Source organism: Sphaerodactylus townsendi, linkage group LG02 (genome assembly GCF_021028975.2).
Source record: "Sphaerodactylus townsendi isolate TG3544 linkage group LG02, MPM_Stown_v2.3, whole genome shotgun sequence".
NCBI classification, from domain to species: Eukaryota; Metazoa; Chordata; class Lepidosauria; order Squamata; family Sphaerodactylidae; genus Sphaerodactylus; species Sphaerodactylus townsendi.
In genome coordinates this window covers 77048900-77064939 of record NC_059426.1, presented here as the reverse complement: position 1 = coordinate 77064939, position 16040 = coordinate 77048900, and the positions used below count along the sequence as shown (strand labels likewise).

The 16040-nt window shown below is 42.2% G+C and overlaps 1 protein-coding gene across 1 annotated transcript in view; it reads right to left on the bottom strand.

The window, feature by feature from the left end:
* The window catches only part of RASSF7 (Ras association domain family member 7), a 98446-nt gene extending 91659 nt beyond the window's left edge, over nucleotides 1–6787 (bottom strand). The window contains exon 1 of the mRNA XM_048484564.1: nucleotides 6698–6787. The gene's annotated coding sequence lies outside the window, so the exon portion shown is untranslated. The remainder of the gene's footprint in view (nucleotides 1–6697) is intronic.
* Between the last annotated feature and the right edge of the window lie 9253 nt (nucleotides 6788–16040).

Genomic DNA, 16040 nt, shown 5'->3' with positions numbered 1-16040 from the left:
AAGTGAAGTAGAAAAGGTCTATGTGGATAATTGCAAATAATGAATCAATTTTCTACAGCAATCAGAGGGGGTCAGAGCTGCCTGATTAGCTGCAACACTGACTAAATTGGCAAGAATACTGGGCCCTTTAGTGTTCTCACCATAACGTTTTCTTTCCCTCATTTTGTTTCACTGCAAGTGGTATTCCAATCAGATTGTGGAAGACTTTTTTTAAGGTGGAAAGGACAGGAGAATTTGAAAAGAGTAGAACGCTGAAAGCCATAGCAGCAGCAACCTTTATTGGGCATATAAAATAAAAACATTACCAAAAAATTTCTGATGTACAGAGTGAGAATGTAATCAAGGCCCACTCCCCACTCACCATAAGCCGCGGGGTCACCTCTTGATAAGACACGGGGATCCTGGACGTTCCCCACATCACCAGCAGCCACTGCGCAGGTGCCCAGAATTTGCCGCTCTCCCACCTCCTTGCCGCGCGTCAAGTTGGGTCCTCTTCAAAGAGCAACATTTTCCAAAACCCTGCGGTTGCCGCGGGGTGGTGGGGAACCTCGGCTGTTTACGCGTGGTTGATTCGCTGTGACACAAAGCTTCCCGGCCAATCAGGAAAAAGGATCCTCCATTTTGTTTAGGGAGGGTGTCCCCATCAGAAAGTGGGCGACATGAAGCTATGTGATGATGTAGACACGGGCGACACATCCTCTTTTACAATGATATTAAGCTTCGCGGAAATTGAGGCGGTATTGCACTGTATGACATGCCAACATTGCTCCCTTATACTTTCGAGCTTTGCGGCCAGCGCAGCATACATTCACGGCAAAGTGCAGCTGAAGCGCACGAGGTTGTTGGGCGGTGGAAACCAGGAAACTGATTTTCACTTTCATTTTCTGCCCAATCGAATTAAGCTGCTTGGCGGGATATTGATGCGTCGCGCGTTGCAAGCCTATCAGAAAACAACTACTCGTGTCAGCCAGTAATCAAAATGGAGGCCATGTGACTTTGTATGGCGCCCACTTCCACGTGTCCATGACACACAAGCATGCCAGCCAATCAGAATGCTCGATTGCCACGGAACTCCTCCTCTTGCTCCCCCGTGTTATTTCCTGAATGGCAAATGAGTGGGGAACAAATGTCTCCGTGGTCAAAAGCTGCGGAGGCTTTTCTACGCGGGGTCGCTGGGGCGTTGCGCTTAGAAGAGGTAAGTGGGGAGTGGCCCCAAGACAAAGGCAGAAGAACTGTATCTAACATTAGATGTTACTTACAGTTCCATCACTTTTAAGATAAATGTTGCTATTTTTTCCAAGAGCACAATGTCTGAGTTATTTAACAGGAGTCCCATGGCTGAAGAGTATTGTGGCATTTCTCAAGATAAAAAGCTGTTATCAGCCCAAGCTTTGCTAATGTGGCCACATGGTGGCTCCCAGGTGTATCCTGAGAGTCTTGACGTGGTAGGATTGCTCTCTCTTGCACACTGTACCTGAGTGATGCTTACCTCAAATTGGTAATTTTTGTGCCTCTTTAGCATTTTTAGTACAGTGGTTTAGTATCAGAACCTGGTTTGATGACCGTGATGTAATCCCGGAAAGAAATTTTGTTCTAGAAAGTTGCCATGTGTGGAGGGAAAGGTGATGAAAGGTAATACACTGAAAGAGCTGCTACCTTTGTTAATCAACTGCTCCCATTTGTCAAATTATATCAAAGGTCCTCCCACCCCTTTGACAATGGGAAAGCAGATTTTGGGTTCACAGTTGGAAATCTGGAATGAATTTCTAATGCAGTTTTATTTCCCATGAAAGTTACTGGGAATGAGGAGTGTGAGGGGGAAATCATCTGCCATCTTTTTGTGCAGTGAAGCTTAGTCACGTTCAAATGTAGGACAGAAGCCAAGAAAGCTAGTTAGAACTTGAAACTCTGTAGATAGAAAGCTTTCAGAAGAGAAGGTGAGGTTTGCAACCTAGTTTTCCAGATGACTCGTTCAGCTGCCGGCTTAAATTTATGAGAAAAACATTTAGAGAAAATGCATTTTCAGTTGACACTGCTGCTAGGGAGTCGAGGCAAGTATGTACAGTTGATCACTGATTGTACCCAAAGTAGCTGATGGATATGTTTGCACCAACACTCTCATACATCGTTTCAATTTAACTTCTCTCATTGTTGCCAGATAATCTTTGCACATTTCCCATCGATATGTACTGCTAGCCATTGAAAATGCTTGTACAATGTTGTTTCTTTAAAAAATCAGAAATTCCATAATCTATCAGGTACTAAATTTTGGGAACATAAAGTATCCATATTTTTAACTTATGCAAACAAACCATATTGATGTCTCCATGACTAGGAATGTACATTCACAAGGAAAAGAAAACAAGCTCCTGAAGATGATTACCTGGAAGCTAATCTTAGAGTCAGTCTATGCCAGTCATGCAAGATTGCATCAATAGGAGTACAGCGTCTAGATTGAGGGACATAATAGTACCTCTCTATTCTGCATAGGTCAGATCTCACCTGGAATACTGTGTCATTTTAAGCACCACAGTTCAAGAAGGATATTGACAAGCTGGAACGGGTCCAGAGGAGGGTGACCAAAATGGTCCAAGGTCTGGAATCCATGCCCTACAAGGAGAGACTTAGGGAGCTGGGGATGTTTAGTTTGGAGAAGCAAAGATTAAGGGGTGACATGATAGCCATGTTTAAATATTTGAAGGGATGTCATGTTGAAGAGGAAACAAGCTTGTTTTCTACTGCTCCAGAGATTAGGACAAGGAGTAATGGATTCAAAGTACAGGAAAAGGGATTCCACCTAATCACAAGGAAGAACTTCCTGACAGTAGAGGCTGTTTGACAGTGGAATACACTACCTCAGAGTATGGTGGAGTCTCCTTCTTTGGAGGTTTTTAAACAGAAGCTGGATGCAGGGACTGGGTGCAGGGGTATACCGGCCACGTGGACATGTGGGGTGGGCGGTTGGACTCAATGGCCCTTGTGGCCTCTTCCAACACTATAATTCTATGATTCAGTTTTGTGCAAGAAAAAATGAAAATGCAGTGACAGATCACTAGATGGGGTAGAAAAATTGCTGACACAATTATAAAAATGTGCATATAGAGCATATACCGGTAAGTGAAATAGCATACCACAATAATGAGAAGTAACACAATATGGACAGTTCAGATTGTTTAGCTGTAATAATGAACATTTCTTTGAACTGATATTTTCAAGAACACTGATGTAAAGGTTGCAATCTCACTCAGGGGGACACCCTACTGAACTCAGTGGCAGTGGGAGAGTCTTGGAAGGTGCAACAGGTTTGGTGCTAGTTACTTATCCATGCCCCACTCGACTGCTCGGAAGAATACTTGGACACAGAGGCGCAGTTGGGGTTAACAACTCCAGGTTGGGAAATTCTTGGAGATTTGTGGGGGATCGTGGGGAGGGCAGGGTATAATGCCTCCAAAGCAGCAATTTCCTCCAGGGGAGCTGATCTCTGTAGCCTGGAGTCAGGTTTTAATGCAATTCTTATTTGGGGAACTGGCTTTCTTCCATGGAAAGTTCCATCACTTTCCATGCTGAGCTCCCTTCCCTTTCACCTACCCCAGGCTCCTCAGAGTGGCCCAGGGCCTTGACCTAACCCCTAGTTTCAGGTCCTTCCTCTTTTTCCAACCAGCCTCTGCCATTGCAGCCATAAAGGCTCTCCATCTGTGGCTCAGCTGTTTGCAGCTTGGCCATAATTGTGGCATAGGCCATAGGAGCGGCTCCTGCGGGTCTTGGGGTGTTTTCTCCTGGGAAGGGCTTCTGCTGCCTTCTACCTTGACCTCTTCTGGTGTTGCTTGGCCAAGACTATCACAGGGTGGAGAAAAGCAAAGCAGTGTTTGACTATGAACAACCAGTGCAAATATTTATACAGGAAGGCAAATCTCAGGACAAAACTGAGGTGTTGAGGCACCTTTGGAGGATTGCACAAATGTGCAATTAAAGGGACTGCCCTGGGAAATTAAGTCTATTAGTAACTATGTTCTGCCTAACACTGTGTGTGCACTGCTGCTACAGCAGCACCACATAGTTCTGAAGTTTCAAGCCTTTGAAAGTATCTATTTCTAAGTTTGAAAACTTTACTCACCATAAGCAAGACTGTACCAGGAGGAACATGTATGAAGTTTCAAATTTAATTTTACAAACCAAGCCTTTAGCACATGTAGTTGTATAGATAATCTTTGAAATTTGGACTGCTAATGTTTCAGCAGTACTTGCTTTGCTCTGAACTGAGACATAAGTATAAGCATGTCCTCCTGTGCTTTAGCAGTGCTCTCAAAATTGTTATTAAGAGTGTGGGGGGCAGAGGGGGGAATTGTTCGGTTAACCCAATCTTCCTCAATTCATTAGTTCATCACTGACAGTTCTCTCTTTATCTTTTAAATCACTGCATTCTAGTCAATTCAGCTGCAAACCTACAACTGTTACAAAGTTAATCGATACACCACATCATCATTAAACTGCTGGAGCAAACACTGTACTACACATACTTCTATTATAGTCATTACTTGCAGGACTCCTTTATATCAAACAAACAAATGGAAAGCAGGATCACAAGCAACAAATTAAAATCAAATTCAATGAGTCATTCAAGTACTCCGAGCCAGCACTTTGTCCTGTCAGTCTAAAATTGCACCTTGGGCTGGCTCCTCGCATAATAGGCTGGCACTATGCACCGCAGGCTGACCTATTGCACCACAACCCTCCCAGGAGAGCAAAGTCCACACCTCCTGAGTGTCCAAGCCCTCCCTCCGATTTTACTTGGTAGGTTGTGTGGCTGAGCAGCTGTGAATCAGTGGGCAAAAGCACACTGACAGGTGAGATACCATCCACAGGGGGAACTCCCTTCTATTTCCACCCTTGCCTCACTTCACCTGGAATTGCCCAGTAGACAGCCACAAAGGCACAAAGGTGCAGCAGGCCTCCTCCTTTGCTTCCAGTAGTTGATAGTGGTAGAAACTTCTGGAATGCCCTCATCTCAGCAATGGCAGGATGTAACTTTCAGTGAATACCTGGAAGTGATATCATTATACTGATGGGACACTGAAGCATTTGGTCAAAATGCTCTATAGTTCTACCTTAGAGTTTGTCCAGATCCTAGGGTGCCACAGCAGTGACATGATGTCACTTCCAAGTATTCACCAGAAGTTACATCCTGCTGTTGGTATGATATCATTGCTTCTGTGCTTGCCTCCCTCTCTCTCCTACCAAGATTACTTTGGAGTCCATTGTGTGAGCCTGTTGTTACTCAAGCAGTTGCTCAGAACAAGAGGATGGTGACTCATGCTTCTTGCAGCAAGGAAAGCAAACTATGTGATTTGACCTTTACATTCCAGAATAACTTTTGCATTTTTAAATATTTAATTTCACTTGTTCTCCACTAGCATTGCTTTGACTTCAATTTTACTGCAGTTCAGTATATACTGCTTTCCTCTTGATTAACTTTCACATTTCTACACAGCAGCACCAGATCCCAGAGTCTTTTTCTCAGCAAGAACTGCCTGTCCTTGCTTTGACAAAGCCCTTCATCCCTCTGCTGGTTTGCCAGGGAACAGTACTGCTTTGTGCTGATGAGTTTCTTTCTAGTTGTTACTGAAGGCCGGAGATTATTTTAGAAACTGCAGTTTTCCATATATAATTTTCCCTTGTAACTGAATACAATCAGTTGTATTTTTTTAAAAAAAATGCTAACATGCTTTTCTGAGGAGTCTGCTTGGAATAGTTTTCTATTCTTCCAAGTAAATCACCATAGATATGCATGTCTGCCTGGAACAAGGCTGTTCTGCTAGCTGGGGACATGGATATAGATTTGAGCTAAGCAAAACCACTTTCCACTAGTACTGGAGAATTGCATCCTACATAGAAACATTATGAGATCGCTGGCTGGGGTAAAGGTACCTTATCAATAGAACTGGCTTCCAAGGAACCTTTAGATTAGATTATTACAGCAAGAACTCCAATAATGTTTACTCAGACTCAAGCCACATTAAATCCAATGAGATATACTCTCCAGTAAGTTTACTTAAAGATGCACCTTACACTGAAGCGGCCAAATTTCCTTTTCATTTATGTAAATAACAGATTGGCTTGTTTCAAGAGGCCATCAAAAACAATATTTTTTTAGATATATCAAGGCTACCATTCTAATCATGCTCCCTGGAAGTAAATTCATCTGAAATCAATGAGAGTTACTTTCAGATTAATTAAATATGCTGCAGATTAGGATGTACATCAGATTTCTTCAGACCATTTCTCATGCTACGTTTTTAACACACTGGGAGTGACATCAGTGCCTAATTATCAGTTAGATAATATAATGAGTGTGCAATATATGATCACACATTTTATTTTTGGTGAACAAGGTAAAATTGTAGAAGCCAGTCTGTGCCTGGCTGGCATGCTCTCAGTGATGTACACGTGCATTTGAGTTTCAACATCACAGACTTTAGGTCCAGGTGCAATTCCCAAGAATACACTGATGTCCTGAAAAACTGCCCTTAGAGAGGAGAGTGGGGACACATAACTGCTGTGCCTCATAATCGCAAAGTATTTGACAAGAACGACAGCATCTCATTTGATACTTTTAGCACACACATAAAGTTATCTGCTGTGCACCATTCCGACCAGAAAAAGAAAAACACCAACCCAAACCCAAACAGTTGGTAGGTACCTGAAAAAAAGTCCTGTTGGCTTCTGTGGTGTTTCTTGCTTTGTGTGCTGCTGATCTTCCTTCTGTCCCTGCTGCACTTCTGTGGGAGGCTAGGAAAGTATGGCTGACCTGCTTCTCGTTGCCACGGACACCTAGGCTTTCAAAAAAGGAGCCAGTGGCCAATCAGGCCCCTGGGCTAGAATACACTCAGCCTTAGGTCATGTGACGCTTCAGTGTCTGTGAGAGTGAAAAGCATTGACAGTATCTATAAGAACCAAAGGGAGCTGTCTTTGTATACTTCGACACTCTCCCCCCCCCCCCATCACCCCTCATTTCTAGAATCCCATTTAAGCTGTGTTACAAAGCTGCAACAAGGGAGGGGAGGGGGGAAGGCCAATAGAAGAGAATAGATAGAGCTTTGCCAGTGCTCTGGACCTGCCTTGTGCTTTCCAAAATCAGATTTTGAAAACTTTAGCATCCCTCTTTACTTCTCTACATCTTTTCATCTCTGCCTCTTACAGCTGTTTTACTGTGGGAAAGTTACTGAAGCAACTAAACTGTCCAGAAAGAAAAGGGACAGTTGCATGTCCTATGGGTATTCCATACAATGAGTTAAAGGATGTTCCAACTGCATTTAAGCCTTTGCAAGATTTTCTCTGAAGCCCTTTTTCAAGGACAATAGCACCATTTCAAAGTTGCACCTAGATAAGAAGGTAGCTGTGTAATTTTTTTACATATACATGCTAGGTTTTTTTTTAAAAAAACCTCAAATAGATGTGTTCTCCAGTACAAAAAAAGAGGAAGATCACAGCTACCAAAAATAAAATAACTTATATAAGTACAAGATTAACAAGAGGGTATTGCTTAGGGAGGACAAAGCTTTGGTAGAGAACACTAGGGAACATGCTGTCAGAACTTTCCTGACCATGGTCCTGTCTGATTAATGTTCTATTTATAAATATTGGATATGCTAAAAATTCAGTCACAGTATTTCTAACAGTCAGGCCGTTTCCGCACGGCCTCCTTCCGCCCCCACGCCGCCAAGAGTGCGGGCGGCGTGGGGGCGGAAGCCCGTTCGCATGCAAGCATGCGACGAGGGGCGAGTAGACGGCAGGCGGCTCCGCGACGAGCCGCTCTTCTGTTTTCCTCTTGTTCACGGGCCTGCCGCCTGGCGTCACATTCGCCATGCCCCTCCGACCTGGAGGTCGGAGGACAGTGTGGGGTGCTGGCTCCGGCAGGCGACAAGGAGGACACCGTGAGTGGGGTTGAAACAGTGTCTTCCTGGCGGTAGCTGTTCGGCATCATTTGAAGACGCCTTCTCTGCAACAACCCGGCAAGGGTTGTTGTTTAGCCGCCTTGACGCTGCTGCGTTGCAGCAGCGGCTTCGTATCGTGGGAAAGTGCCTGGGGGCTTTTTTGCGCCCAGTCGTCATGAATGGGCCGTGCGGAAACGGCCTCAGAAATCTTCTGACCTGGTAGTTATTCCAGCGCCCCACTGTTTCAGTATCCTGGGCAGTGGGAGGGAATGGCTCAGCCTCAGAGATATGCACGACAGGGACATAAGGAACAGAATCTTTACTGACCCCCCCACCCTCAGCATTTCCACTGTTCACTGTACCATGTCATTAATTTTGGGAGATTTCTTGGTTCTGTGTAAACAAGATTTCTTGAAATGTTATGTTACGTGGGGCTACTTGAATGCTAGGCAGGCAGGACAAGGCTTTCCGTCTACCTGCTGACAGATAGGCTGGGCAGGTAAGAAAGGGAGAGGAGGGCACAGCAGATATGACTCTCCCAACTTGACAGAAGCTTTGCTTGTTGTTCCTGTTGGTAGGAAGAAAGGGGTGCACAGAATATGGAGGGACTATAAAGACACAGAGGTTATGGCTTTCACACACATAATTAGGTATTCAGAGAGACTGCATGCTTTCTGGGGGACAAAGATAAAAATTTTGCTTCCACCTGCTAGTAGGCAGACTGGGATGTACAGAGGGCAAACACCCAACTTTTGTTCCCTCAACAAAAGGGAGTACGCTGGCTCTGCAGATTGATATGAGACAGGAGATATTTTATGTCTTTAATGTACTTTTATGCCACACTCTCAGTCAAGGCAGTTAGAGGGCAAGGCTCAGGTTTTGCTCCCCCCCCCCCCACTAAAACTCACCCAAACATTCCCAACCAGATGGGTAAGTCAGACTGATTATAAGGAACAATCAGATCTACTCTCTGTTTGAGATGAAAACTGTTGATCAAGGTCTTATCAACATCTTTATTCAAAAACATTGAGCAGCCATGCCTTTCATACCATATATACTCGTGTATAAGTCGAGTTTTTCAGCACATTTTTCATGCTAAAAAAGCCCCCCTCGACTTATACACGAGTGAGGTGTATTTAAAAAATATTTTAAGGTTTTTACTTTGTTGGCTGCCAGGGGGTGCAGTTTTTAGGCTAGCAGCACCAAAATTTCAGGGTATCATCAGGTGACGCTCTTGATGATACCAGCCAGTTAGGAAAGCGAAGTTTGGTTCAGGGGTCCCAAAATTATGGACCGTGCTAGTGCCCATCCCCCATTGTTTCCAATGGCAGCTAATAGTAGATGGGGCTACTCTTTTGAGGATCCATAACTTTGGACCCCCCCCTGAACCAAACTTCGCCAAACCTGGGTGGTATCATCAGGAGGGTTTCCTAAAGATACTCTAAAATGTTGGTACTGCTAACATAAACAGTTATTGTTGAGACCCTATTGTTCTTGTTGACCCTCTTTTCCACTTACAGAGCTAGTTTACTGTTTTTATTTGAAATAAATATTCAAAAACATTCAACCTACTGATGCCTCAATTAATGTAATTTTATTGGTATTTATTTTTATTTTTGAAATTTCCCAGTAGCTGCTGCATTTCCCACCCTCAACTTTAGTTTTTTGTGGTAAAATTAGGTGCCTCGACTTATATGCGGGTCGACTTATACACGAGTATATACGGGGTAGTTATTATTAGACCTTGTATGGAAAAAAGACAGGCAACTCCACCTGTGGTGGGGTTCTTATAAAACAAAAAAACCCTCCAAGGTGGGGGGTTCTTATCAAACAAAACCAGAATTTGCCGGTCATTAAGATAACTCTTGCCCCATCCAGTATCTTAATCTGCTGTCTGAGGCATTTTTCTCCTTGTCAGACTGATGCAGGAAGTCAGTTGCATGGGAAGAAAAATGCTGAAAGAAGTTATAGTGCATCAGATAAGGCATGAGAGGAGACAGTGCTTCATTCCCCTTGCATGTATACCTGATTTGTATTTTTAAAAACTGGACACATTACTTTCTCCCACCTAAGAATTGTGGGAAAGGATTCAGAAAGTTTAATCATACATCAGTTCATGCCTGCTCGTGCCTGCTCAGCAAGTGAGATGCTTTCTTCTAGCTCCTGGAAATTTGGGAAGGAGGATGTCTTGGTTACAGAATCCCTAAGAATTTAATGTCAGTTGGGAAGGGAGGGATTTATAGACAGAAATACATTCCCCACTGAAACTAACAGAAGTAACAGAAACATTGATTTCCTACCATTGATTTCCTGTTAGAAATTCCTAATGGCTACCTTTAATTCTAATACTAGAACTGTATAATTGTTTTAAACATACAACTCATCTCCAAATCTGAATGTTACTTTTTGTATACCAGTGTTCACTTTTTTAATATAGCTAGATGAACAGAATTGCTAAAAGGATTCTCAAAGGTCTGTTGATAAGGGCTGATGAACAAGATTTGTACCACATGCAACAAATGTTACATAGCTTGCAAACAAATTTTGTTTTTTTAAAGGAAAATAAAAACAAGAAAGGAGCAGAATACAATCTGCACAAGATTCTTTTCAGGGGGTAAATGTGTCACCATTCACATCAAAAGCCCATGGTACATACATGACTGAAGACTGACTTCCCACACTGCAACAATATCAAAAGAAAAAAAATATCTGTGAGGAAAGTGGCAAGAATGCCATTTCTTCGTACATCATGGTTTAGATTTGGCCACAATGCAGTATCCTACAAGGGAGAGAGAGCCTCATCCCCACAAGGGAGAGACAGCCTCATACAACCAGTGCACACACTAAAATGAAGTGGGATATGGTTCTAATTTCACTGAACATGATCTAAGAAACAGCAGTGGCCACCTACTATGCATAGCACCTGTATAAATTATTTATTTATTTATTTATTTATTTATTTAATATACCACCCTATCCCCGAAGGGGATATACACCTACACCTGTATCTGCCCCATCAGCACTAACACATGTAGTAATTACATGGTTTGTTTTTCCTTTGGTAGAGAATTTTGTCAGCCTTGCCTTTGGAACAAAGAAGTAATATTCATCTAATCAAGCAGGTTGCCTCCTGCCATACTACAGCACTTCTGTTACACACTAATTATAATAGGATGTACTATACTTTTGCAACCCATGCAGAACTCCGACTCAGAGAGGTGCTGATGATGGAAAAGCTATGAGATGAAGATTCCTCTTGATGCTGCTTGGTTCTCATTCAAATGTGCAGGGATCTCTGCCAAAATATATACCATGAATCCTTCATCTTTTATGAGGATTTGCAGCAATTATGCTTGAATCATCATTTTTTCTATCAATATGTTTGGCATGCTCAAGGCAACTCTATTAACACCAGGCTTCAAGGTAGATTTCATTGGCTGGAGTTGCCACTGAAGCAACAGAAACTCATGTGAATGTATAAAGTGCCATCAAGTCACAGCCAACTTATGGTAACCCGGGTAAAAGGCTTTGAAGGCAACTGAGAAGCAGAAGTTGTTTGCCATTGGCTTACTCTGCAGAGTCTTCCTTGGTGGCCCCCTTCTAAGTACCAGCCCTGTTTAGTTTCTAAGATCTGATGAGATTGGGCTATACCATGCTGCCTTCCTTCTCCTAATCTCGTACGTTTAAATAAATTATTCTTTCTAATCTTGACCCAAACTATTTTGTATCTATGTATGTTTCAAAACTGTGCACTGCCACTTTATAATTTAGGTATATTTGCATGGGCTCGTTCATGTACATTTTTGTAAAAATCAATATTTATACTTAACTTGGTTTCTGTACAATATTCTGTACAATAAACAATAAACAAAGTTTATACTTAACTTTGTCTCTTCAAGGCCTAGCTTCTTTCAGTGAAGGCCAAAATTAAGCTAAACTGAATAATTAAACTTGTGCACATATTTGTATAGGCAATACATTGATGTGATTACTTTTTGTAGTTTACAGAAAAAAATCTGGCAATTCTCCATTCCAGTACATTGTCTCCTTATAGCAATGAAATTCAATGAATTCAATTACCAAAACATTCATACAAGAGAATATGCAAAGTGCTCTGTACAATAATATATTGCATATATCAGAATGCAGGAAAACGGGTCATGGGTTTCAGACCTGACTGCTTATTATACATAGCTATATATGCCTTTTGCCCTCAATTTTCATTTTTAAATGGAAAGCTGCTTCCAACATTGTGAATTGCAACAGAGGAATGAGGGGCAAGAGGGAGAAAGGTCACAAACCTTTTGGCCATATTTCCTGCTCCGCATCTTCCTTTGCACTTGCTTTTCCCCCAGACCGAAGAGCAGCTAGAATAATGGCCAACAGGCCATCATTCATTGGCTGAAATGTATAGCCTCAGAGGCAACTTTTGGTAGTATAAACAAATAAAATGGAGATATATGCCACTATAGGTATGTTAGAATTCTATCTTCCTTGAAATAATTAACAAAATTAGTAGGTTAAGTCCTTTGATTCAGCCCATGTTATGCACAACTGATTATATTCCCTGACCAGGAATAGGTTTTTCCTAGCACAACCTGTTCTGTTCACTGATACCTGGTTGTATCACAGTATGGGTCTGTGGCCTTTAAACTGAATAAGCAAAGGACTCTCAAAACTGACTGTGTCAAATAAATACAGTCAAATGTAAGTTCTCTAATAATTCTCATTGTGGCCAAATGTTTGGATACATAAATATGTAGATCAGCCATGAACAAATAAGACTTCTCTTTCTACAAACCTGAGTAAAGCCCCAGGTTTGCAGAAAAATCTGAAATCTAAAAGTCAGTGCATTGAGTGGAGGAGAGGGTTGAGGTTACTAGTTTCCCAAATAATAGAAGTAGTGCCTGTACCTTTAAGGAAGGAAAACCCAGTGGCCATTGCATAAGTTGCTAGGCAACCACTACAGTACTGCCACTCTTCAAGCCTTACCTTCTGTCAGTAAAAAGCAAGTTTTGGGGTCTCTACTGGGAAGAAAGGTGAAGTAAATATGAAGTAAATACATTATATATATACTATTGGTCATAAACTATAATATATATATCATATATAATATATATAATATATATATAATATATATATCTGAAGATGGGGAGGTTAGACAAAAAGTAGGCAGATGGGAAGAAAACAAAAGAAGGATTTGGGGGTTGCCAGGAGGAGGGAAATAAGAAATAGTAAGATGGAGATACAGAGGGAAATAGAGATTCCCTTAACAGGTTCTCTACTGTGCAACTGGGACTGGCCCAGCAGCTGGCATCATGCAACTTGGCCAGACTTTCCCAGGGAGAGCAGGTAAAACCAGTTGGCTGGTGAGTGGGAAGGATAAAAAGAAGCAGGAAAAGGAATGAAGATATATGGGCTTTCAGGAAAGGGATAGAGGAAATATAGAGGGATGGGAAATGTGATGGCCCTATAAATCCTTGTGAGTCTCTTGGTTATGAAGTTCTCTTACTGACTTGGTGTATTCTGCCCAACAAAGGACAACCTGTAGAAGGCTGAAACCCATAGAGGCATCCCGCACGATTCCACATAGAGTAACTAACGATCAGGTATTTTGTTGACTAACCAGATAGTTTGAAGTGTTTCATTTTTAATAGGAAAAATATTTCTACCCTCTGATCCACCAGGCTCTGCCCTGCTAACTGGCCAGAGTAAACCAAACTGTACAGTAAACCCAGCTATAGATAAATTATGAATTTGTACCCTGCATTTATCTACAGACGGAGTGACTAAAGCTTCCTTGCATTTATTTGCTGCTAGGATTGCCCCCTAAACTGAAAGAGAAAGAGAAAAAAGAGTAAAGTTAATTACAAGGGATGAAGGTGTGGAAGAACTCGATAGGAATGTAATGAAATTTCCATGTTAAAGATAGATTTAAAAAGAGAAGACAGCTGCATTGTAAAACAAAAATCTACTCTCCCCCACCCCCGGCATAGGCCTATGAATAAAAATTAATTCCTAACTCTACTGAGAAAACTATATTGAATGCTAGCTCTATAGACTACTACACACTCATGAGATTCCTGCCCACGGTCATAAACTATTAAAAAACATCCGTGCAAGAAATCCTAAGTTTAACAGGTCAATAAACAGGGAAGAATGTGACTACAGGCTGTTCATGATAGTCAGTAGTTCCAATAGGTTTTGCAAGGCAATAAACCACAATAGAACCTGCTTCATTCTACGAAGCTATCCTGCTGTGGGTAGAGATTAGCTGCGAATCCCAGCTGGATCCTGAAAGCTGTCTCAGCTGAGAAGAACAAGTAAACTCTGAGGGCAGATCTGAGGATAATGCAAGCTACCAGTGCCAGGAAGTGATGCATAAGTAAAGGTGATCCGAGTGTCACAGCTTAAAGGCATGTCCTATATTAAGATGAGATTGCATCGCATGACATAAAAAGGGTAGGGACTCCCTGTAACAAACTTCTGTGGAAAACTGGTTGAGCAAGTATAGTTCAAATGAGCATTCAGGAAGGCAGCACTTGCATTCATCCAACACTTTAAGAGCCCGATATAACAGAAGGCTTTGGATTATGACACCCAGCTCAGCTCCCAGTTTTGCCAGAGGCAACACTAACCATCTGTCATGGGAGTTCCATCTGATCTTGCTGAACCCAAATACATTACCCCAAAGATCTTCTCTCATTCCCATTGCTCTAGCCTATGCTCTTAACCATTCTTCTGCCCTGTTTTCCAGGTAGGCAAGTAATTATGCACATGTATGGAATATAGCTGAAGAAGGAGCCTCAAGGATGCTTGCCAGTTATTCCACACAATTCTGCAACGAACCTTGAGCTGGCTGTCCTTCCCATAGGGAGATGAAGCTCCACAATAATGTACCTAACTGAGAATCTGATTGCCACCTTTCAATTCTTTAACAGGCTGTTTACATCTGTTTTGTTGTCCTTTCCCCTGCATCGTTTCTGACAGCAGCAGAGACAGATAAAAGGAGTCTGGTGCTAGGGGAGGGATTACCTTCCATAACAGAGGGGGTTCATATTATCTCCCAAATCATTTCCCCCTCCAAGCATAAATCATATCTGAACCCAACAGTGCAGCCCTGAACTGAGTTACACTCTTCTACTCCCAATCTCCATGTATTCAAATTAAGAAAAAATCTAGGGCGCAGGAAGGTAAATTACAGAAGGTGATAGAAAGAGAATTGGCAGGGAGGGACAATGCCATGTGGATCTTCCAAAACAAAAAAAATTCACTGCTGTTCTGCTGTTTAAGAGTGGGTGCTGATCAAAACTTCTGTGTAGAAGCAGCCCAGGCATCAAAGAATAACATCAAGAATGGTGTACTATATAATATGGTGAAAGCAACGCAGAAGAGATGTTTACATAAATCAAACATGCAAAAAACAGCAGGTAGGGAATAATAGTTAAGCAGCGCCACCATAGAGCATCTCGGTGAGTATGAGGTATGAACCTAAACAATAAAATAATTAGTAACTATGATTATGGGATGGAGAGGAGAGTGAATGTTATTTCTACAGTCACCCAGACTTGGCATGGTTTTGCTAAATTTATATCTCCATGCAGGTAGGGAAATTTTAGTTTCCAATTATCGGAACATATATTAAATAAGAATTACTATCTCATCCCTGACTTGGATTGCCCAGGCTAGCCTGATCTCGTCAGATCTCGAAGGCTAAGCAGGGACAGTCTTGGCTAATATTTAAATGAGAGATCACCAAGGAGTACCAAGGTCACTTTACAGAGTGGTTGCAGGGGTGCACACATGTGGACACTCCTTCAGTTCACCACTAAAGTGAGTTGAGAGTAACATTTTAAAAATAGCATGGAAAAGGTCAACCCCCCCCCCCCTTGTAGCCCTTTAAAGGACTTTTCTCTCTTTTCCCACTGAACTGTAGAATTGTAGCATTGCTTAGCAGGGAAAGGAAACCTGAAGGGAGAGGGGGATTACAGGGCCATTGGAGGGGGTCCTAGAGTAATTGTTTTTTGGGGGGAGGGTTGTCTACACTTTTGCACTGCCATGATATGGAGGCAGGAATGAAGGGTGGGGGCAGCAGTAAGAGAAAAATGA